The sequence below is a fragment of the Palaemon carinicauda genome, chromosome 1, assembly GCF_036898095.1.
Source record: "Palaemon carinicauda isolate YSFRI2023 chromosome 1, ASM3689809v2, whole genome shotgun sequence".
In the NCBI taxonomy this organism is placed as follows: domain Eukaryota; kingdom Metazoa; phylum Arthropoda; class Malacostraca; order Decapoda; family Palaemonidae; genus Palaemon; species Palaemon carinicauda.
The window spans coordinates 256,032,813-256,057,818 of NC_090725.1; the positions used below are offsets into that span (position 1 = coordinate 256,032,813).

At 41.8% G+C, this 25,006-nt stretch overlaps 1 long non-coding RNA gene across 1 annotated transcript in view; it reads right to left on the minus strand.

Annotated features, from left to right (window-relative positions):
• Positions 1-7,158: 7,158 nt before the first annotated feature.
• The window catches only part of LOC137644518 (uncharacterized), a 45,362-nt gene continuing 27,514 nt past the window's right edge, over positions 7,159-25,006 (minus strand). Inside the window, exon 3 of the long non-coding RNA XR_011045162.1 lies at positions 7,159-7,275. This is a non-coding gene — a long non-coding RNA (uncharacterized lncRNA). The remainder of the gene's footprint in view (positions 7,276-25,006) is intronic.

Sequence of the window (25,006 nt, forward strand, 5' to 3'; positions counted from 1 at the left end):
ATAAAATTGCGTTTCTTTTGATACCTAATTGGTTAATATATTTTTCCCGAGTTCAATACTTTTTTTTTATGCGTGTTGTCTGTCCGGTAACTATGCATCCTTTGTTAAAAATCAGTACTATTTCATAATCCAATATTTTTAGGTTATTAGAAAATGGACAAGTTAATTAGAAGCTATATGAGGAATTTTCCAACTAACGAAATACGCTTAATAGTGTGTACAGTTTTATCATCTACACCTCTCCTAGTAATATTTCAGTCTGAATAATGTAAAACGTATTTTCCTTCGTTATATATTTTAACCATAGTCTTGTGTTGTCTTTGGGAAGCGCATTATAGCGATTTAAAATCTTCGTATCATAATGTGAAGCTTTTCCTAATAGTAGCCTTGAATTGAGAGTACCTCAATTGTACCTTGGCCAGTATTTTCCTTCGCGAGTGTCTTGAAAAAAAGGAGCTGGGGTTGTCACTCTAATGCATGTGAATTTCCTACAAGTTCATGCACTGTAATTCTCTCTCTCTCTCTCTCTCTCTCTCTCTCTCTCTCTCTCTCTCTCTCTCTCTCTCTCTGTGATAATAGAAATACTGGTTTGTTTGTCACTGCATGTTTCATATGTTATTTTTTGTCATTGTCATCTTCCATCGTTTGTACAAACGTTTTTCATATCGTCTGGAATAAACCAGTCATGTCCAGCTCGCCTTTATTACCCTGCTATATAGCATTCTGCTTTTCCAACTTTGTGTGCAACTTTTGTAATCAGTAAGAAAATCTGTTGGCACTGTGTAATTTGAATTATTTTTCATGTTTATATCAATATAAGTTAATTGAATGACCTCCTGGCCATAGTACTTGTGTATATAGGCAAAATTCCATAATCTGCACTAAAATCCGCTAAAGATTTCCACGCAGTTCTACAGCATAACTTTTAATGTTTTCTATATTTAACTGCAGTCTCTCTCTCTCTCTCTCTCTCTCTCTCTCTCTCTCTCTCTCTCTCTCTCTCTCTCTCTCTCTCTCTCTCTCTCTCAATATGGACAGGTCAAGTAATAAACTGCCAATCAGTGTTTGATTCCAGAAGTGAAAAAAGGTGGAATAGGAAATTTCTCCTTAATAGCAGATCGTGTAGGTAGCAAGCAGGAGAGGGTGAGGGGGAAAATAGTTTTTATGTTTATAGGTACGACGTTTGTGAGATAATGGGTGAAAGCCTCTCTCTCTCTCTCTCTCTCTCTCTCTCTCTCTCTCTCTCTCTCTCTCTCTCTCTCTCTCTCTCTCTCATTATTTGTGCAATTTCTTATCGACTTGACGTAGGTCCGTATTAGAGTACCTACAGTATATATACACACTTTAGTTTCTATAACTAGTCCACGCTAATAAAAAAATATCAAACGTAATTTGAAAGTTACATTTGTTTACTGCTCATAAGAATTTATGTTTGAGATATTACTATTTTCTCTGACAGAAATCTTGTGTGACTATATGAACTCAAGTGTTCATAAATCATTTAGCGAGACTTTATTCATAACTGAAATAATTCATTAATCTATATACAGTACTCTGCTTAATCATGAAAAAAAAAATCACCGATACGGAAATCTAATTAGGTATTTGCAGTAGTTGAAGCCTTTAATCACGCTAAGCCACACAGTACTCTATAAAACAAATATTGGTGTGCTTGCATAAATTTTCTTTACAAAATAAAAAAAATATTTAAGCGTTGTGACTTTTAATTCCATTAGAATAGGAACGAATTTCTCTTTTAGTCAACCATTATCAGTGTTTTCCTTTTCACGAGTTGTATGCCTCTTCAAAGTGTTCAGTTGCACTTCCCTAATTTGCTACTGATTGCCATAGTTTGCTTAGTATGTTTTACTGCATGTTTATTAGCTTCTGGTTTGAGCCTTTGAAGGGTTAAATACATTCAATACTTTAATACCACTACTATTTTTCTCCATTCACTTTTTGAAAGTTAACTGTAGATAAAGTTTACGGTATACAATAGTTAAACATTAGGATATCAGAAGTTATAATTTAAAGCAGCTTGGATTACTCGACCAATAAGGTGAAAATAAACAGAATGCAATATGTTTTCTTTGTAATTGAAGTAATGTATTGTTTGGTTAACATGTAAGTGAAAAGCTCACACGCTCCCTACTATATATATATATATATATATATATATATATATATATATATATATATATATATATATATATATATATATATATATATATATATATATATATATATATATATATTTTAAATCGAATAAAGTAAAGCATACATAAGAAAATAATCGATAAAGCACAGTATCAACTAACAACTCAAAAAAGAAGTCTACGTGATTAAGTTTAGTTTACAAATTGCAAAGAACTTCTCGATATGTTTAGGAATAACAAACAAAATACACACATTAACACTCATAATTCCAAGTGGTTAGTCTACTGGAAAGTTTCACACACAATTCCTTCTATGTTCCTTGTGCCTCTCAACCAGGATCTCTTGATCCTGCTTTCAACATCTGTTCTGACCTCTTCCTTAGTCGGCTCGTACTACCTTCTGAGTGCTGAAGAAATATCTCCACGCCCATGGCGGGCCAGAAAACTATATAAGCCGGCTACATGACATACTTATAATGTGCCCCTACACGATCAGTTTTCTGGTATTGCCAAAATTATTGAACGTCTGCGGTTAAGATTGAATGGTTGCTCAATACTTGTGGAGCAATTGCCATGGTTTGAGGGGCTAATTGCACAATATACTTCACTGTTTACTTAGCCGTCATTAAGAACCTCAAGGAGGTGGAGAGGGAATGACCTATAGAGTGCATTCGTCATTACAAGGGATTGACAGCATTATGAAAGATAAACACGAATGAATATTATGATTGAAACAAAATAAATAAATGAATAGGCCTACGAGAAAGAGCTGATACACACACACACACACACACACACACACACACACACACTTTCTCTAATATCCCCTACATGCAAATGTCTTCGAGGAACTGAAAACAGTCTTTCAGTCTGGCATCTGCTTGGACATTGTAATTGCAGGAAATTGATTCAGCACTGATAGTCAATATATGTTAAAATTGATATCAAAGACATTGCTTGCGAATCCGATGGGGGACTCGATCGTTATTAGTACGGCAGCATAACATAAAAGGCACCTTTAGTAGCATTCCAAAATTCTCACCCACAAATAGATACAAAATAATTCGTATTGTGAATATGGCTACATCTGATAGGTCTCAGCAACTAAATATCTTTTTTGATTTTTTTTTCGAATTTCAAATAAACATGTACAAAACCACGTAATTGGATGGGGAAAAAAATTTCCAAACTTGTATAATATTTTAGGCATCTTCTAATGGTTTAGAGGGTTTAGATAATATTGGCGCTGATAGACTGCAGAAACACGGCAGTAACAAACTTCAAGACTTCAAAAGTGTTGCCACTTGTAGCAAGATAACGCAAGAGGATTGATAACGTTTCAGTTTGCGAGATAGCTTCTCGCATGACTTGTTTCTTATTTGAGATCAATGGAGTCGCCATATACAATAACTCATAATAACTCCTTAAAATATTCACTGTTCTTAATAAAAAAAAAAAAAAAAAAAAAAAAAAAAAAAAAAGAATTTGAAGTACTAACATATGTTTGGCTTTATTATCGTTTCCTCTTATAAAAAACCTTTCATTCAGCGATGCATTTTTTTAATCCAAAAACATCAGTGCCACTGAACCAAGGCCGTCTCAAGTACGGCCTTGACTGAACTACACGCTGTATCCATAACAGAAAGCGTGTTAACTATATGAAGCCTCGTGGGATTCCCCTGCTGTGTGGGACCGGAAAAGCAGCCATCAAAGTAAAGTAAAGTAGTGTGGAATTAATGAGATTGACCATTAAAATTGAGCGATGCGAGGGTACGTGATTGACTTAATCAATATTGAGGACAATCTTTATTTTTCCTACCAAAAGATTGATCGTGCAGGGTCCTCATAACAGGGCAGTTATAATAGTCAACACCTTTCGGTATATTCACAAGACAATACTAGATGACAAGTACCCGAGTTTATGTATACAGTTAACTCTAAAAACTGCATATAGGTTTAGCCTTTTAATACCTGAAAATCGAAGACTGCGAGCATTTAATGTCGGTAACAATATTAAATCTCTCTCTCTCTCTCTCTCTCTCTCTCTCTCTCTCTCTCTCTCTCTCTCTCTCTCTCTCTCTCTCTCTGTGTGTGTGTGTGTGTGTGTGCATGATACTGATACGTGACCAAATTATTTCAACGTACTTCAATTCTCACTCCTGAAGAAAAAGGTTTTGAAGCTAGAAATAAGTTATACGGGTTTTAACATTGGTTCAAGTATTTGGTAATCCATCTACAATGGTATAGCCTATCATTTACTGGGAATTTTAATCTATTAAAGTGTCTACTCCAATAATTACTTGGTCTGGGTTCTTAGTTTACCAGTATGAGCAAGGGAAATGTTTTTACAGTACCCAAAATAGTAGTTTTGTTTTTATGTAGCCTTCCTGCAAGCTAAGTTTATATCTTTTTTTACGAGCTTTCAGTTTTTCTTCCATTAATAAGATGGATTTCTGTAACCAGTAACTGTATAGGGTATAATTACTAGGTCAGTTTGTTGAATACAAGGTGATCTTGTATGTTAGAAAACAGTTTTGCATTGACATAAAAATCCAGTGTTTAATAATCTTGAAAAAAAGCTATTCTTATTTCAATATTTATCAAGAAATTACCCATTGAAGTGTATTCTAAACTGGCATTTTATATCAAAGTAATTAACACTATCAGATTCATTCTAAAGTAGAATATTGCAAATTCTCAAATAAGTTTGTATTATTTCCTAGAGTGTGTTCTATATACGTAAAGATAATTATCGCTGAGAAAGGGCTTGGGAGAATTTTTAAGGATTTTATAGAGTATAAATAATTCTTAAACTACTCTATCTTTGCCATCCTGATTAATCTCTCTCTCTCTCTCTCTCTCTCTCTCTCTCTCTCTCTCTCTCTCTCTCTCTCTCTCTCTCTCTCTCGTATGTCAATCCTCGTTTAGCTTAGTGTTTAGAATTCGTTCACTGTGCTGGACCGTCAACTCCCTTGCTACACATTGCTTCTCCTACTAGACTCCCGAAATGTTGCAAGTTTAAAGTAATTATGTGGGCTGCCTTTGGTATCTAACTTCTTCAATAGTGTATAATAGATTTCGTTTGCTTTAAGTAGTTTTGAATTGAATTTTAAAACACCGGCCCCATCAGTATGTATGGTTATTATAATAATGTTTTTTCTCTTAGGAAGTGGTTGTAATTTGATTTATTTTTGTTTTTATCCTATGAGTGAAGTCAGAGTAATCAAGGCTATGTTACTCTTTAATAAAATAAAACTATAATTTTCTTTATTCAAAAGTCAGGGTCATTGCAGGTGTTAAAGTTTAGTTTTATGATGTGGACGTATTTTTTATTTACAATAGATCATCCACCGGGAAAAAAAAAATCAAACCGAAGTTTTTACGATGGTCTTTTTAACCAAGGGTGTTTTTGTAACGCATCGTATATAACGTTGCTCGATATTTTAATTAACAAATTCGTGTACGATTTAATGTGAATTTTAAGATCGGACTTAGGTTTTCTCAATCCAAACATTTTGTTGGGGGTTCGGTGTATGAAGTGGCGAGTGTATGAGGGCTTAAAAATTAAAATCTTTTAAATGCTTTTGAAAAGATTTCATCTTTTATTATGAAATACATTTACAATGTTACAATTCATAACATATATGCATAATATATTTACATAAATAAAAAATTTCTGTAAATATACTATGATGTATGTTATAAATTGTAAGATTGTATATGTGTACCTCATTATATAAGAAAAAAATTCCAAAGCATCTAAATTAATTTCAAGAAACCGATTACAGTAGCACTGATTCTAATTTCCCGAAGCTTAGTAGTTTTTCATGAAATAAAACAGTTGAATTAAATGTTAATGCTGATTTTGGTTGTTACTTCAGTCATTGTAATTCACCAGATTAACCTAAATGTTTTCTGTCCTCAAATATTTAATTATGTTCATATGACCCACAACTCAATCTGTGATGTGTTATATATTATCACTTGATAATTAACGGGTTTAGCATGGCAAAAATTAGAAAGTTTTATATTTTGGTTGTCCCATTGTTCGCAATTAATATTACATTAATGTAATGGGTTGATAGTGAAAGTATTGTAGTTATATGTGAAAGGGGGCGGGGTTGTGAAATGTTCATATGTTTTGGGATTGTTGTATGGTAGGAGGGGGTGCGATGGATTTAATATCAGGAAATGTTTGGGTGCTTGATTTGCTCGTGCAATTCCTATCCTCGTTTAGTCCAATTTCTTTGTCTTTTGAATGACAAGATGATTTTCGTGTTTGACAAATCTGGTAAAATTTACAGCGCGAAGTATTTGTAAATCCAATATGGAATACATAATATTGACCCGCATATTTGTTATAAGTAAAGACCGTTAGATTTTAGTTAATCATCGTTTCATTTATTGTGTAATAGCGTGATGATAAACACTTGGTGCTTCAAATGAATGACATGTAAAGGCAATGTAATTTGATTTGCTTAAATTTCGAGACGTTACTCATTTTGAGTGCGCATAATAGTTAGGTTGATGGTAGTCCTCTGTATTTAAAAGATAAATTGTCATTCAGTTTTTAACGTTAACATTTAGCGAATATACACGCCCTGGCATTTTTTGTAGTTTATCCTGGTACATTGTGTCATGCATTAGAAAAGTAACTAACAATTCAATTAACAATTTTTTTTTTTTCATCTTGCAGGTAACCACAATATCTGTATAGCAAGGAACAGCTGAGAGGCAATAGGATCGCCGAGACCCAAGAAAAATAAAATAGAAGCTGGTAAATCCAGGGCAAACTAACTTCTTATCTGGATCCATAATTGTAATAAAAAATTTTTTTTTTTTTTATTTATTTATTTTCTTTCTGGCGGAATGTTTTTTGCTGCACTGGCGGGAAGCAGGTAGTTTACTGTGTATTGGAAACAAATAAAATGAAATTGGTATTTATTATTTTTTTATTTTAACCCAAAGTACTGTATAATATATCTCAAACAATGGTTTCAAGGCATTTATGGAGGCCAAGAGTTGCCATATGAGTATTTGTTTTGAATTTTTGGACATAGCACCAAAAATCACCTCTTCTCCTTGCTGTTAGATGACACAGGTCCTGTCCTCCTTCACTCTGTAATATATACAACAAAATTCACAAATTAAAACATACCTGCCAACCTTGAAGTGAGGAACGATGCCATTCAAATTTAAATCATCAATATACTACCAAAGACTATTATATACTGAAGATAGGAAGGCTCAAAATAGGATGTTAATAGCTAGTTGGCAACTCTAAAGTGAACACAATAGTTGGTTGCTCCGGTTTCAGATGGCGTTGTAGGTATACATCGTTTGTCGTCTGTTTGTTTTTATATTCAGAATTTGATAGTTAACTCAAACGAAAAAATGGCGCCGACAGTAAAGAAGTCACACAATTTGTGTTGTGTGCCATAAACAAAAAGAAATCGATCCTCATTTGGTATTTCACAGGTTCCCTAACGACAAAGAACGGTGAGTCCATGCAGTATGTGCTGCTAATGAGTAAGCCCCACTGATATTGGATGTAAGATTATAAGGCAAGGCATCCACAGTAAATCTCTTTTGTTTTTCATTTTTTGTTGGCTTGTATGCTACCTTATTTCTATTTCCAACCCCCGTTTGATTATTTTTGTGTGATACAATTTTGTGTTATTTTGATCCTTCTGATTTGTACATTTATTAGTTTATAATACTAGACTATACATGAGTGCATCATGCTTTTCCATTTCAATAAAAAATAAAATACAATTGTTTTTATACACCTAATATCTCTCCATCTTACAGTGGCCTACAAACTGTAATTAAATGTATGCCTACACATAAGCATATGTGGCTAAGTTTAACAAATCAGATATACAGTATGTTTTAATTTATTCGAATGTGGTATTGTATAGAACATTTAAAAATGGTTGTAATATACTGTACAATACTTAAATTTGCAAGAAAATTAACTAAATCATGAGAGATATAGCTATTGAATCTCTAAAAAATAAACAGAAACATATTTTGCAATTTAGTTACCTAAAATTTAAGAATATCGTGAATATATGAGTAAAATATACTGACATAGTAATGCAAATTATGAACAAATATGTCGCAAAATTTACAATCGAATTCCATCCTATATACAGTACCCGTAAGCATTACCGCTCTGAATGTTTGGTTGCTCGCTCAACAGATGGAGCCATTCGTTTCGCATAGGAGTATCTGGCATCTTTTCATAGCACACTCCTTTGTGTGTTAAAAGCCTGTGCCTTCCTATCTTCCTTCAGTATATATATATATTACTTACCTACGGACGCTTAATTCATTGAGACTTATGGAAATATTGAAACTATATATTTATTCCAGCGTGACATCTATGAAGATGATAGTTACTACAGGTTAATTTAACATAACATTATTTTTATAGTTTTACACAGGGTACTAGATCAAACATTGTGAAGATAAAGGAGAAAGGGAAAACTATGAGTAAGTCAAAAGTCAAAAGTCAAAAACCTTTATTCCATTATAAAATGGTTATTCTGTTACATAACAATATAAATTATTTACATAAAATTCACAATAATTGGATTGTAAAAATTTAGGATATATATACATTCAAGTAAAATTTAAAAAATATTGCCTAAGTTTCTTTTTGAATAAATCAGTACTAACATTTGTACATTTTCTTATTTCCAGAGGTAGTTTGTTCCAGCAAGCTGGGCCCCTTATTGCCATTGAGCGTGAACCCAAATCAGTTCGATAGCTGTCTACATATAGATTTTCATTCTGTCTGGTTAATGCATTCCTACAGTTACCAACTGTGGGAAATGTGTATAGCCAGTTGGGATATTCTTTTCTCAAACTTTTAAAAACAAAAACACAAACATCGTACATACACTTTTCTTTTAATTTTATCCACTTTAATTGCTGGAGGGTTGGGGTGATGTGATCGTGTTTTTTCACCCCAATAACAGCTACTCTACCTGCAAAGTTTTGGATTTTTTGAGCTTTTTCCATATGCATATCATTAGTTGACCCCCATATCTTAATACAGTAGTTTATTACACTCAAGACCAGACTTTCCACAATAAAAGCTCGAGTAGTATCATCAAAGTAATCTTTTACTCTACTTAAATACATTAGAATGCCACTAACTTTTCTACTCAGCTCGTCAATGTGAGTACTGAATGTCATGTACCTGTCCATGTGTAGACCTAGATTTTTCACATGTTGACTTATCTTTACTTCATCACCATCGCATTTTATTATAATGCCATTTGGAATTTTGCTAATATATTGTGAGCTACCCACAAACATGCACTGTGTTTTGGTGGCATTTAATAATAGCCCTTTTCTTAGAAAATATTTCTTAATTTTGAGCAATATTAGTTCAGCCCTTTTTATCAAGCCATCTAAATTTTCTATTTGATCAGCCAAAAGAACTTGGGTGTCATCAGCGTATTGAATTAGCAAGCAGTTTTCTATGAATTTAATCATGTCATTAACGTAGACTAAAAACAGAATTGGACCTAGGACAGATCCCTGTGGGACTCCAAATTCAACCTTTTCAATGCAAGAATTTACGTCTCCCAATCTAACTACCTGACTTCTATCCTTCAAGTAATCCTGAAACCAGAACGTATCAATGTAATGTTCCTTAAGAGATTTACACAATTCATCATGGTTGACACTATCAAATGCCTTTGATAGGTCACATAAAATTAATATGGAAACTTTTTTTCTATCGATATTTTTATAAATTTCATCTGTTAATTTCATCAAAGCTGTTTCTGTTGATAAACCTTTACGGAATCCATGCTGAGTGTTAGAGATCAAATTATTTTTTTCTAGATGTTCCATTAACTGATTACATACAATCTTTTCTATTACTTTCGATATTACGGGAAGGATAGAAACAGGTCTATAATTACCAGGGTCGTCCTTGTCTCCTTTCTTGTGAAGAGGGTCTACGAGGGGTTGTTTCCACATAGAAGGATATTTCCCAGTTACAATCGATGTATTTATGATAACCGTGATATAATATGCAATAACTGTAAGGGAATCTTTTAGAAAACTAGTAGGAATACCATCCGTTCCGTAAGCATTACTATTATTCAAACTCTTAACTGTTAATATTATTGTTTCTACTGTAACTGGTTGCGGTCTAAACAATCTTATATTATTGCCAAAATTATTTTGAGTGTTTCTAATATCTTCATTTTCGTACTTTTGTAGAATTTCCTGCGTTTTATTATAAGTTATTTTTCCTACCTTAGCAAAGTATTGGTTAAATTGATCTGCTCTAGCTTTTGGGTTGTCGTATTCAATCTTTTTATTTGTTTTAGTAGATACAATATTATTCATAATTTTCCATGTTTCTCTACGAGATTTACTTTTCTTGATCTTGTCTTTGTTATAATAAGCTTTGGCAGTACGCATTTTCGAATTGATGAGTTTTTTCATTTCCTTATACGAATTGTTAAGATTCTCATCATGTCTATTATGTTTAAGCCTTTCTTGCATTTTGTCCCTTTCAATCATACTGTTTTTGAGATCATTGTCTATCCAAGGTGCACTGGGTCTCCTTATTTCCTTCGTGGTTATTGGGGCACATTTATCTAAGGCACTATTATATACTTTATTGAAAATTCCTGTTTGAATATCTGTGTCATCAGTATGCATGATTGTATCTAAAATTATTTTCTGGTCTAGCAATGTATTGCACAAAAAATCTGCAGAATAATATTTTAAACACCTAGAGGTTACCGTGACTGGTTTACGCTTTGGCTTCTTAATATCTATGATAAATGAAATATGTTCATGGTCAGCTACAATACTTGGATTTACCTCAATTTTAATGACACTTTCCGGCTTGTTTGTTATTAACACGTCTAGTAGTGTGGATGAGATGGGGCTAACTCTAGTAGGTTTATTAATCATTTGATTTAATTTGGTGACTCTTAAAATATTATGTATCTTTGCTGAACCTAACATCAAATCATCATTTAGATCACCTATTACATAAATTGATTTATTCTTTAGAGAAATCATTCTCAGACATTCCAAAATATAGTTAAAAGTATCATTTGAAGCATGCGGATGTCTATACAAGCAACCAATGATAACAGAAGGTAGCTTACGAGATTGTACAGAGAGCCAAACCTCTTCTACCCCCTCTACTCTTTGAACATTAAGATTACAAATATTAACAGAAAGATTATTTTTTACATAAATACAACAACCTCCACCTCTTCCTTTGTCACATCTATATATTGTATAATTAGGAAAATCAATGAGTGAATCGACAACATTCGGGGTTAACCAAGTCTCAGTTAAACATAATACATCAATATTTCTGTTTAAGAGCATTAATTCAATTTCACATATCTTACTAAGGAGAGACTGTACATTCAAATATTCTATACACAAAAGATCGTTTTTTGGAGTCACATGATTAGCTATCCCAGTACCAATGTCCGGGACGAGCACTTCTTGTGTGATAACTGCCTCTTGATGGAAGAGGCGGGAAGTCATATTCCCAGGTATCCGCTCGTGACCAGTAGTTGTCATGGGAGAGGTCATGGTAGTCATAAGGCTGAGCTGAGTGACCTCTATAATTGGCTCTATTTGTCGACTGCCTATGGGGTGGTCTCCTATTGTATTCCTCACTTCGGTATTGCGGGGGTGATCCTTGGTGTTGAGGGAATGGCCTTTTATCATGGGAGTGGTAGGAGTGGGTATTCCATCTAAACCCCGTCCGAAATGGCTGTTTAGGCCTACCTACATTTCTTTGCGTCAACGGCTTCGCGGCGGTTTCTAATTGTCTTCTCCTAATGTGGGGCAGAAACGGTCGAGTGATTATACCGGCAGCCCACGGATGACCTCCCATCACTGTATTCTGCTTATTCTCTGGCACCTCTGCTACAAATGATTGGCCTCTTTTAGAATGTCCAAGGTGCCGTACTTTAACTTCTTGTTGTGAGAGCCCTCGGAAAACTAACTCATCAACAACATTCTTAATAGATGCATTGCTGCTGACACCTCCAATGTATATTTGTACTGACCTTTTGGGTTGTACTACGATGTTGTCTTCCGAATTTTGCTCTTGACGTGTTTTTCTATTTTTCTTTTTGTTGACCGGTGGTAGGACACTGCGTTGGTCCGTAGGGACTGCTTCCTCCTCCTCCCTTTCTTCCTCCTGGCCTTCGCTCTCATCTTCTTCTTCCTGTTGTAAATAATTGTTGTCGATAGGGGGAAGTGTGGGGGAGGGCAGTGGATTAGGGAGTGGCTGGCTGTCCACCTGCACTGTTTCCTCCCTGAGTAAGTCAGGGTTCCTTATCAAAGGAGATTGGGGGAGAGTTTGGCGCGATTCATTAACACTATTTTCTGAATATTTTGGCATTGATTGTTCGATCTTATAGACTCTTTCTTGAAGTGATGTTACTATTTGAAGTAGTTCTGCTATAATCAAATTATCATCAAAGTTATGTGCACTGTGCTCATTGAAAATTTTATCTAGTTCTTTATTTTTATGTGAATTAATTATGCACGTGCTAAGAGTTATAATATCGCTCACAATTTTATGTTTCACTTGTCGCTTCACTGGTTTTTTATTTTTATAATCCGAAAACACACTACATATTTCGATTATTAGGAGATCTCTCAAGGATATTAATAAATCCTGATGACATTTATCAAGCACTTCTTTGATATCATGTGTAGAGATTTAATGGTAGACAAAGGGCGGTAAAAGTATGTTCGCAGAGCCAGACGCGATTGAGGATGGATGAAAAAAGGAGACAAGCAAATGATATAAATATCGCACCCAATAAAAATAGATATTCATCTCGTATAAGTACCTTGTCAATTTTATCATAATTTGAGAAAGAAATAAGTTGCAAGTTTGTACTAAGGGGCCAAAGTAGTTGTGAGAATATGTATATATATATATATATATATATATATATATATATATATATATATATATTTTTTTGGGGGGGGATATAAACAGGAACATATAAATTACCGATACTAAGATGTATAAAAAATAGGGAAGGATGATGATATGTATAGATGGCAGAACTTTACCGATATTATTGAAAAAGAAAATATTAGTTTACCGATATTATTGAGAAAGAAAATACAAAGCCTTTTGGAAGCAAAGTAAGAGAGTGCAAGCACAAATGCTATGGAGATTCTAAGTGACCTCTTATGGAATCCATTGCCTTTTGGATGGGAAGGGGATGCAGGCACAAATGTTATAGAATACGAAGCTGCTACAGAGGCGAGAAACAGGAAATGGATGAGATACAGCAAAAAGCTTATTTTCTTAATAGCATTACAGAACTTACTAGTACAACAGGGGAAACGGAAATATCAAAACGCCAATGAGTGTAAAAAACAAAGTTATTGAACAACAGGAACACAGAATATAACTATTTGGAAGTATTGAATAATTTATAAACGTAAGATTTAACAAATAACAATGGAAATAAGCAGTGAAAAATAAGTTTATAGAAACAGACGTTAAGTAAGAGAAATTTGAAACAAATAAAATGGTCAATAGTGAGAGTAATCAAATCTGAGGTAGCCTTAAGGTTGATAAGGTAAAATGAAAGGTGATGAAAGCTGAAAGAGGATTTTTATAACAAAATAGGAAGCATAAAAAAAGGCATCAATTAATTAAGTGTCAAAAGCAAGAAAATATTAGTAAAAGAATCTTTTTAAAACAAATGAACAGGAACAGAAAAGTGGTACTGTAGATAATTTAGTGATTAGGGAATAGAATCAAGAGGGAATAACCACAAATACAGTTTCAAATAAGGTTAGATTGCACACTGAACAAAATGCGAAGTGTTAAGAGACTCGATTTAGGAAACAAGAAGGTACCACCATGAAATCCAAAATTAAAAGACGAAAGTAGATCAGCCTTCTCAAAATACATGTTAAGTTGATAGTCATACATAGATAGAGAAGATGCCAGGAAGCAAGGATATACAGTAAGGATTACAACAGAAAAGGGCTTAAAAGAATGGAAGAGTCACTGTTGCAGCTTTCTCGCGACTGAAAAAGACGGAATACCATAAAACAAACTGTACATGCATTTATATACCAAGGTACTTCCCCCAATTTTGGGGGTTAGCCAACATCAAACAAATGAAACAAAAAAAGGGGACCTCTACTCTCTACGTTCCTCCCAGCCTGACAAGGGACTCAACGGGGTTCGGCTGGTACTGCTAGGGTGCCACAGCCCACCCTCCCCCATTATCCACCACAGATAAAGCTTCATAACGCTGAATCCCCTGCTGCTGCTACCTCCGCGGTCATCCAACGCACCGGAGGAAGCAACAGGGCCTACCGGAACTGCGTCACAATCGCTCACCATTCATTCCTATTTCTAGCATGCTCTCTTACCTCTCTCACATCTATCCTCCTATCACCCAAAGCTTTCTTCACTCCATCCATCCACCCAAACCTTGGCCCTCCTCTTGTACTTCTCCCATCAACTCTTGCATTCATCACCTTTAGAATACAGCCATTTTCTATTCTCTCAACATGGCCAAACCACCTCAACACATTCATATCCACTCTAGCTGCTAACTCATTTCTTACACCCATTCTCACCCTCACTACTTCGTTCCTAACCCTATCTACTCGAGATACACCAACCATACTCCTTAGACGCTTCATCTCAAACATTCAATTTCTGTCTCTCCATCACTTCATTCCCCACAACTCCAATCCATACATCACAGTTGGTACAATCACTTTCTCATACAGAACTCTCTTTACATTCATGCCCAACCCTCTATTTCTTACTACTCCCTTAACTGTCCCCAACACTTTGCATCCTTCATTCACTCTCTGACGTACATCTGCTTCCACTCCACCATTTGCTTCAACAACAGACCCCAAGTACTTAAACTGATCCACCTCCTCAAGTAACTCGACATTCAACCTCGCACCACCCTCCCTTCTCGTACATCTCATAACCTTACTCTTACCCACATTAACTCTCAACTTTCTTCTCTCACACACCCTTCCAAATTCGGTCACTAATCGGCCAAGCTTCTCTTCCGCGTCTGCAACCAGTACAGTATTATCCGCAAACAACAACTGATTTACCTCCAATTCATGGTCATTCTCGTCTACCAGTTTCAATCCTCGTCCAAGCACTCGAGCATACACCTCTCACCACTCCATCAACATGCAAGTTAAACAACCACAGTGACATCACACATCACTGTCTCAGCCCCACTCTCACCGCAAACCAATCGCTCACTTTATTTCCTATCCTAACACATGCTTTACTACCTTTGTAGAAACTTTTCACTGCTTGCAACAACCTTCCACCAACTCCATATAACCTCATCACATTCCACATTGCTTCCCTATCAACTCTATCATACGCTTTCTTCAGATCCATATTCGCAACATACACCTCCTTACCTTTTGCTAAATATTTCTCGCATATCTACCTAACTGTAAAAATCTGATTCATACAACCCCTACCTCTTTCAAAACCACCCTGTACTCCTAATATTGCATTCTCTGTTTTATCCTTCATCCTATTAATCAGTACTCTACCATACACTTTTCCAACTACACTCAACAAACTAATACCCCTTGAATACAACACTCAAGCACAAACCCACTCTACTGGTACCATTGACAACACAAAATGACAAATTCGAAGATAATTTATATTTTTCCTAACCATACAAACCTTAGCTATTTACATTGGGTTTACCTTTTAGCGTAGCTGAAATGACGAGCCAATAGTTTTTAACGAGGGTTAATTACCCCCGGTGATTTGCTTCACTTCACTTAGAAGTAGGACTTGACTTGGGGGCCAGGGATGGCGGGGAAATATGTGTAAATAGCTAAGGTTTGTATGGTTAGGAAAAATACAAATTATCTTTGAATTTGTCATTTGTTCCGTAACCGAAATACAAACCACGCTATTTACATTGGGTGACTTACCCCTTAGGTAGGATGGAAAGTCCCTAGCCTTACTGACTTCGGCTTTGCCCGGGGACTCAATCCCTCAGTGAGCAGCACTTGAGAGAAGGAGCCCCTGCACCTCACAAGTTCCTTGCTTTGCTAGGAACGAGTGGCTTACATAAGTTGTGTGTGGAGGAAGGTGTGATTCGTTCTATGAAGTTGACCTTGAGACCTTTAGATAGGAATCTAGGATAGGACGTTCCCAATACCACCTCGTCAAGGTATGGGGGACGCAACAGTATTAAACTTAATACTAGGAGCACAAGGAAGCATGGGTTACCTGCAGAGGTCGAGGTCAGCTATGCGAGGACCAGGATGCTGCTTCCCCAAGAGAAGGGAGAATGAAGAAAGAAGTAAGGGTCAGACATACTCTTTCATTCACGCAGACTAAAACCGGGTAACAACGCCCTTAACCCACTGCTACTTGTCCATAAAGGAGCCTGAGGTTAGACTAGCTGTTGTGCAGCCACCACAGGGCCGATAGAAAACGTATCGAGGCTCCTGTGGGTCACGTCTTGCAGGTAGTGGCCTGTGAAGGTCGTCTGACGCTTCCAGACCCCAGCTTCAAGTACCTGCGTCACAGAGAAGTTTCTCTTGAAAGCCAAGGACGTAGCAACACCCCTGACATCGTGTGCCCTAGGGCAACGTGACGGAGGAGGGTCTAGATTCAAGGCATGGTGGATAACCCTTCGAATCCAAGCTGAGATGCTGTTCCTGGTGACCCTCCTCTTCGTCCTGCCTGTGCTCACAAACAATGCTCGCACTTGAGGACGGACTGCAGCCGTTCTCTTCAAGTAGTGCCTCAGACACCTCACTGGACATAGCAGCAGCTGGTCTGGGTCGCTTGTTACAGAGCGGAGACTCGCGATCCTGAAAGAGTCGAACCGAGGATCCGGCACTCCAGGATTCTGAGTCTTGGCTACAAACTCAGGGACGAACCTGAACGTTACCTCCCCCCATCCCCTTGAATGGGTGATGTCGTACGAGAGACCATGAAGTTCACTAACCCGCTTGGCCAAAGCGAGCAGGAAAGCCGTCTTCCAAGACAGGTGGCGATCGGAGGACTGGCGTAATGGTTCAAAGGGAGGTCTCTTAAGAGCCCTGAGGACCCGAACCACGTTCCAAGGAAGTGGTCTCACTTCCGACTGGGGGCAGGTAAGCTCATAGCTACGTATGAGTAGAGTGTGTTCTAGCAAGGAAGAAATATCCACGCCTTTCAGCCTGAAGGCCAAGCTTAAGGCTGAGCGATAGCCTTTCACTGCCGAGACAGAAAGGCGCATTTCCTCCCGCAGATAAACGAGGAAGTCCGCTATTGCTGGAATAGTGGCATCGAGTGGAGAGATACCCCTCTCACGACACCAACCACAAAAGACTCTCCACTTCGCCTGGTAGACTCCCTCAGAGGACCTTCGCAGGTGCCGAGACATTCTCTCCGCAACCTGTTGCGAAAAGCCTCTCTCCGTGAGTAGACGCTGGATAGTCTCCAGGCGTGAAGCCGAAGCCAGGCCACGGCCTTCTGAGGGACGTCGGAGTGGGGTTGTCTGAGAAGCTCGTGTCGTGGAGGAAGTTTCCTCGGGAGCTCCGTCAGGAGCTGCAAAAGGTCCGGGAACCATTCCGCGTGATGCCATAGCGGAGCTACCAGAGTCATCGAACAGTTGACTGATAGTCTGATCCTGTTGAGCTCCCTTCTCATCAGACAGAACGGTGGGAAGGCGTACACGTCGATGTTGTCCCACCGTTGCTGGAAAGCATCTTGCCAGAGTGCCTTGGGGTCCGGGACTGGGGAGCAGTACAGAGGCTGCTTGAAATTCAATGCTGTCGCGAACAGGTCCACGGTCGGGGAACCCCCACAAAGTCAGGACTTTGTTGGCTCTCTGAGGATCCAAAGACCACTCGGTACTCACTATCTGCGAGGCCCTGCTCAGACTGTCGGCGAGCACATTCCTCTTGCCAGGAATGAAGCGAGCTGATAGTGTTATCGAGTGGACTTCGGTCCACCTCAGAATCTCTACTGCAAGATGGGATAGCTGCTGCAAAAAAGTGCCTCCCTGCTTGTTGATATAAGCCACTACCATGGTGTTGTCGCTCATCACCACCACGGAGTGACCCGCCAGGGTCCGTTGGAACTGCTGAAGAGCCAGAAAGACGGCCTTCAATTCTAGCAGGTTGATGTGCAGGCACTTTTCTGATTCTGACCAAAGGCCTGAGGCCCTCTGGTTCAGAACGTGCGCCCCCCACCCTTCTTTTGACGCGTCTGAAAACAGAGTCAATTCCAGGGGCAGGATGAGAAGACTCACTCCCTTCCGCAGGTTCTCGTCGACCAGCCACCACCGCAAGTCCGTCCGTTCCAAGGATCCTATCGGGATCATAATGTCCGGGGAATCGGATCCTTGATTCCACCGGGACTTGAGCCGCCACTGCAGGGATCTCATCCTGAGGCGGCTGTTTGGAACCAGACGAGCCAGGGAGGACAGGTGACCTAAGAGACGTAACCACGACTGGGTGGGGAGCTCTTCTCGCCTGAGGAAGGGTTCCGCCACCCTCCTCAGCCTTGCTATCCGGTCGTCTGATGGAAAGGTTTTGTGGAGATTGGTGTCTATCAGCATGCCTAGATAAACCAGTCGTTGGACGGCTGCAGAGAGGACTTCTCAAGGTTTTCCACGATCCCCAGATCCTGGCAAAGACCTAGAAGCCTGTCTTGGTGCCGAAGAAGGGTCAACTCAGAGTCTGCTAGGATCAGCCAGTCGTCCAGATAACGAAGGAGACGAATGCCGTTCCTGTGCGCCCAAGATGAAATCAGGGTGAACACTCTGGTGAACACCTGAGGAGCTGTGGAGAGACCGAAACACAGCAACTTGAACTGGTAGATCTTGTCGTCTAGGCAGAATCTTAGGTACTTCCTGGAAGACGGATGGATTGGGATCTGGAGGTACGCGTCCTTTAGATCCAGTGTGCACATGAAGTCTTGTGGTCTCACCGCAAGTCTGACCTTGTCCGCTGTCTCCATGCTGAACCGGGTTTGCTTGACAAACCTGTTCAGAGCTGAGAGGTTAATGACAGGTCTCCAGCCTCCAGACGCCTTCTTTACAAGAAAGAGTCGACTGAAGAAGCCTGGGGAGCCGTCGACGACCTCCTGGAGAGCACCCTTCTTGAGCATAGTCTCTACTTTGGCCCGAAGGGTAAGCCCCTTTGCCGACCCCGTGGCATAGGAGCTCAACGACACTGGATTTGCTGTCAGGGGAGGTTGAGATGATGTGAACGGGACGCGATAGCCTTGGCCGATCACTGAAACCGTCCAAGCATCGGCCCCGTGTTGCTGCCACCTGCGGACGCAACGCCTACACACATCCACGGCGGGGACCTTCGGATGGAATCTCTCGGTCACCGCATCGCGCCGCTTCAACACCGAGTTGGCCCACAGGGTGGTGACCTGGTGCGCCAAGAACTCGATGGAGCGGGTGCCCGAGAGTAAGAAGGTCTCCAGGGCCTTCCTATTGGTCTCCCTAGACAATTCCTCGGAGCGCAATAGGATGCCCAGAGTTCCTAGCCATAAATCCAACCATGAAGTGGCCTGCATGGCGCACTTCGCGACCTTCTCATGGCTCAGGATCTCCAACGCCGAGAACGACACCTGCCGGGCAGAGAGCTTCTCAAGGGGAACTCCCTTCGCCAGCTCCTCCACGGAGTGATGGAGAGGAAGAGCGAGACTGGACTCACCCAAGATCTCAATATACCTCCTCTGCTGGAGATGAGAAGGAGGGATGAGTTTGTTCCCGGCAGAGGAACGACTGGAGGAGGCAAGAATCGCGAGCTGGGCGTTGGCGCTAGCTCTGGTACTCTTCAGACCCCGAGACCAGGGCAGAGCCGCACTGGACTTAGGGGCTTTCCGAACGTCAAACACTTCGTCCAAGATTGTGTCCTTGCCTTCTCGGGGGGCGATCACGGGGTCCATGAACTCGTTGAGTTGCCTCATCAGGCGCAGGACCTGCCAGAAGGCATGTTCAGATTCCTGCTGATCTCCTCCTTGCGGGCTGGTAGCTAAGTCTCCTGTCCCCGGAATCTCTTCCTGGGGTGAAGCGTGGACGTTCCCCCGGGGAGCCGCGGGTTCCTGGCGAATCCTCGAAGATGATTTCGGGATGGTCTTGGAGTCCTTGGGTTCCCTCCTGGGAGGGATACAGGATCCCAACAAAGAGGTTCGAAGAGCCCCTTCCGCACGAGACGATTCTCCTCCATGAAGAGAAGGCTCCCCCCTTGGTGCTGAGGGGAAGACTATCGCTTCACTGGACTCACCCGAGGACGGAAAAGCCTCGTCCACGGGAGAAGGAGAAAACGCTCGAGCAGGGGAAGGGGCCTTCCCGACAGACCTCTTAGGTACCAACTTCTCCCTGGGGGAAGTCACCACGAAGTCCACTCCTCTCTTTCTCTTCAGTGTAGGTGAGGCAGCCTTTGGTTTGTTGCCCTGATCGGCGAGTGTTGGTTTCATTACCCTCACTAACGCCCGCATCAGAGGACCAAACCAAGTCTGTTGTTCAACGGACACAGAGTCCAAAATCCTCGTTGGAGGAAAAGGGATCGGGAGATCCTTCGGAGTGGACACAACTGGACCTGCCTGAAAAGGAAAGAGGGAAGAAAGACGCACTGACCTCTCTGAAGTGTCTTCCCTGTCCTGCACAACAGTCCTGCGATTGGATGGAGGCGATCCAGAGCGCTGTCTGGGAACACGCATTCCTGCTGCTATCACTGGCTGTAAAATTCGGCGCGAACGGTGGTCGCGCGGGCGCACAGGCGAGCGGTCGTGCGGGCGCGCAGGCGAGCGGTCGTGCGGGCGCGCAGGCGAGCGGTCGCGCGGGTGCGCGGGCGCGCGGGCGCGCGGGCGAGCGGGCGCGCGGGCGAGCGGGCGAGCGGCCGCGCGGGCGAGCGGTCGCGCGGGCGAGCGGTCGCGCAGGCGAGCGGTCGCGCAGGCGCGCGGGCGCGCAGGCGCGCGGGCGAGTGGGCGCGAGGGCGTACAGGCGAACGAGCGCGTGGGCGAGCCGGTGAACGAATGCGTTGGCGCAATGGCGAGGGAACGCGTTGCGGCGTGGGCGAGTGAGAATGTTCCGAAGATCGCTGGCGACGTTGGTCAGGAGACCTGTAGCGCGAGGGAGAGCGATTGCGAGTAGGCGATCGGTGATGCGCTGGCGAACGCTGGTGCGCAGGCGAGCGATGGCGCGTTGGCGCATGGTGACGCGTTGGCGAGCGTTAGCGCGTAGGTCGCGCAGGCGAATGATCGCGCGAGGGCGAACCATGTCCTTCCAGAATCTCTGGGCGACGGCGCGTTGGAGACCGCATGCGCGCAGGCGATAAGTCACGCGGGCGATCTGGAGATCGCCGATATTCAGGTGATCGCTGACGCGTAGGAGAACGCGGACGAGCAGGCGATTATTGAATCGTCTGTGAACGCTGCCGAGCAAGAGGGCAACGCGTGAAATCCTGTGAAGGAACAGTTGGCGCGGCGCGTTCACGAACAGGAACAGGAAGCTCGTAGGCGCGTGGGCGAACATGTGCTTTAGAAACACGCGCTGGAGAACGCGGGCGATGTTGTGCAGGAACAAGCTGAGGATCGTGAGAGCGCTCAGGAGACTGATGGCGCGCAGGGTGCCCAACAGGGACTGCAGGATATTCAGAGACCACAGGTGAGCGCTGGCGAGCAAGAGGGCGATGATCCTCAGAAGAGCGCTGACAATCAGAAGAGCTCTGACGAGCAGGAGAGCGCCTGTGCGCTAACACTGCAGAAGGGCGAGCAGGGGAACGCTGGCGCGCTGAGCGCTCTTCAGGAACAACAGGTTGAAGGATGTCCTCAGGAGAGCGCTGGCGAGGAGAAGGGCGAACATCAGGAGAGCGCCGGCGAACAGATGAGCGCTGACGAGCAGGAGAGCATTGACGAGCAGGAGAGCGCTGACGAGCAGGAGAGCGCCTGTGCGCTAACACTGAATGTGTAAGGGAAGAATCACTTTTCCCCAAAGGGACCGTTGCCCATCGGGTGACGAGGTCAGGTTGCTGAACATCTGCCCCAGAAGGTGAAGTTCTAGCAGGAGTAGGAGACCGGTCCCCAGAGAGGTCCAATGAAGCTGGAGCTGTAGGCTGTTTACGACGAGGATAGTCCCCTTCGGAAGAAGAAGATCCAAAAAGGCGCCTCTTAACACCCTTATAAGGAGATGGGAGGCCCTTGTGACGCAGCGGATGGTGAGCCTTACGGCGAAGGCGGCCACAAGGAAGATCATCAGGACCATCAGTCCTCCGAAGGGGAGTCTCAGTCAAGGCACTCCCCTTAGAGGAAAGCTGGACAGCAGACGAGCCTGTAGGACTCCCTACCCCCTTCGAAGGATGTACGGAAGGGGGAGGAGAGCTGTCAGCACCAACATCCCCAACTGCACCTGCAGAGGATTGCCCCGCCCCGTCGGAGGCCTCTGCCACCACGACGTCGACGATAGACAGAGGGTCTACCTCTGCTATCACCGGCGACTGCTTTACGGCGGCCCCCAACTGGACAAGGTCAATCAGGGTAACCCTGGAGGGCAAGCCCTTAAGCCCCAGGGAACCCCAAATCTGTAAAAGATCATCATTAGACAGTGATTCATCAATAACCTCCCCCGGAGGAGGAGGGGAACCGCCCCACTATGGGAGGTGACGCCCTCTCCCCCCACCCAAGGTCGGGAAACAGAACTAGGGCTTGCGCTACCACTCGGCCGACTCTCCTTAGGAGCCGAACGAGGGGGGGCTTCGGAGGAGGTTTGGGCGGCGAAATAAGAGTCCCGAGAACCTTCCTCCTTCAAGGCAACCCCGGAAGGAGAACGGTCTCTCTTGGACTTCTTCTTATGCCGGCGGCCAAACCTCTCCCACTGGAAGGCAGACCACTCCCTGCACTCACTACACATATTTTCCTGATCACACCGTCGGCCTCGACACTGCGGGCAAAGGGTGTGAGGATCCGTATCCGTGGCCGACATAAAGGTACCACAAGGGCGGCCGGCAATTCCAGGGCACGTACGCATAGCAATAATAATAAAGGTGGTCAACTTCTAACACACACACACTGTAGAGAAAAAGCAGAAAAAAGATTAAAGGCTGTCAACGAGGACGATGGACAGACACGTCTGTTCACCGCCGGAGCCAAAAGTGAAGTGAAGCAAATCACTGGTGTGTGTGTGGGGGGGGGGGGGGGGTAGCCAGCTACCCTTCCCCTACCCCCCGCTAACTAGCACGGGGGTAATTAACCCTCGTTAAAAACTATTGGCTCGTCATTTCACCTACGCTAAAAGGTAAACCCAATGTAAATAGCGTGGTTTGTATTTCGGTTACGGAACAAACACATATTAAACAATCTCACTAACCATTCAAGTAAAGTCACGCACCCTTCCTTCAACACCTCAGCTCTCACACCATCCATACCAGATGATTTTCCTACTCTCGTTTCATCTAGAGCTCTTCTCACTTCCTCTCTTGTAATCTCTCTCTCATTCTCATCTCCCATCACCGGCACCTCAACACCTGCAACAGCAATTATATCTGCCTCCCTATTATCCTCAACATTCAGTAAACTTTCAAAATATTCCACCCATCTTTTCCTTGCCTCCTCTCCTTTTAACAACCTTCCATTTCCATCTTTCACTGTCTCTTCAATTCTTGAACCATCCTTCCTTGCTCTCTTCACTTCTTTCCAAAACTACTACTTATTCTCTTCATATGAATGACCCAATCCCTGACACCACCTCAGGTCAGCTGCCCTCTTTGCCTCACTTACCTTGCGCTTTACTTCCACATTTTTCTCTCTCTTTCATATTTCTCTACACTATTACTCTGCAGCATTTCTTCAAAAGCCCTCTTTTTCTCTTCCACTTTTACCTTCACTCCTTCATTCACTGCCCTTCCTCATGCTGCCTCCAACAAACTTCTTGCCTCACACATCACTTGCAATCCCAACAAAATTTTCTTTTACTAACTTCGACTCCTCCTCTAAATTACCAGTTTCTCTTACTTTCACTTCGTCATATGCTATTTTCAACCTTTCTTGATATTTACTTTTTACCCCCGGTTTTATTAGCTCTTCAACCCTCACTAGCTCCTTTTTACATCCACCTACTCTATTCCCCCACTCTTTTGCTACAACTAATTTTCCTTCCACCAAAAAATGATCAGACATACCGTTAGCCATACCCCTAAACACGTGCACGTCTTTCAATCTTCCCAACTTTCTTTCAGTTATCAACACATAATCCATTTACGCCCTTTCTACCACTCTTCCATTTGCCACTCTTACCCATGTATACTTGTTTTTATCTTTCTTTTTGGAAAAGCTAGAACTTATCACTATCTCTTGCAAAACACACATATCTACCAGTCTCTCACCACTCTCATTTTCACCTGGTACGCCATACTTCCCAATGACACCTTCTACCTCTCCAGCGCCCACTCTAGCATTTAAGTCACCCATGACAACTACATAATTCCTTCTACCCAGTCCTTCTAAACACCTAGTTAATTAATTCCAGAACTCATTCCACTCTTCTTCACTCTTCTCACAACCTGGCCCATACGCACTGACAAAAGCCCAACATTCCCTACCCAACCTAACCTTTACCCACATTAACCTAGATGATATCTCCTTCCATTCCATTACTTTACCTATCATCCATTCTCTCAGCAATAAAGCCACACCTTCTCTTGCTCTTCCCCTTTCAATCCCAGACACTCTACCAGACATTTAATCAAACATCACTTCACCTTTCCCTTTTATCTTTGTCTCTCACAAAGCCAATATATCCATCCTTCTATTCCTAAACATACTTCCAATCTCA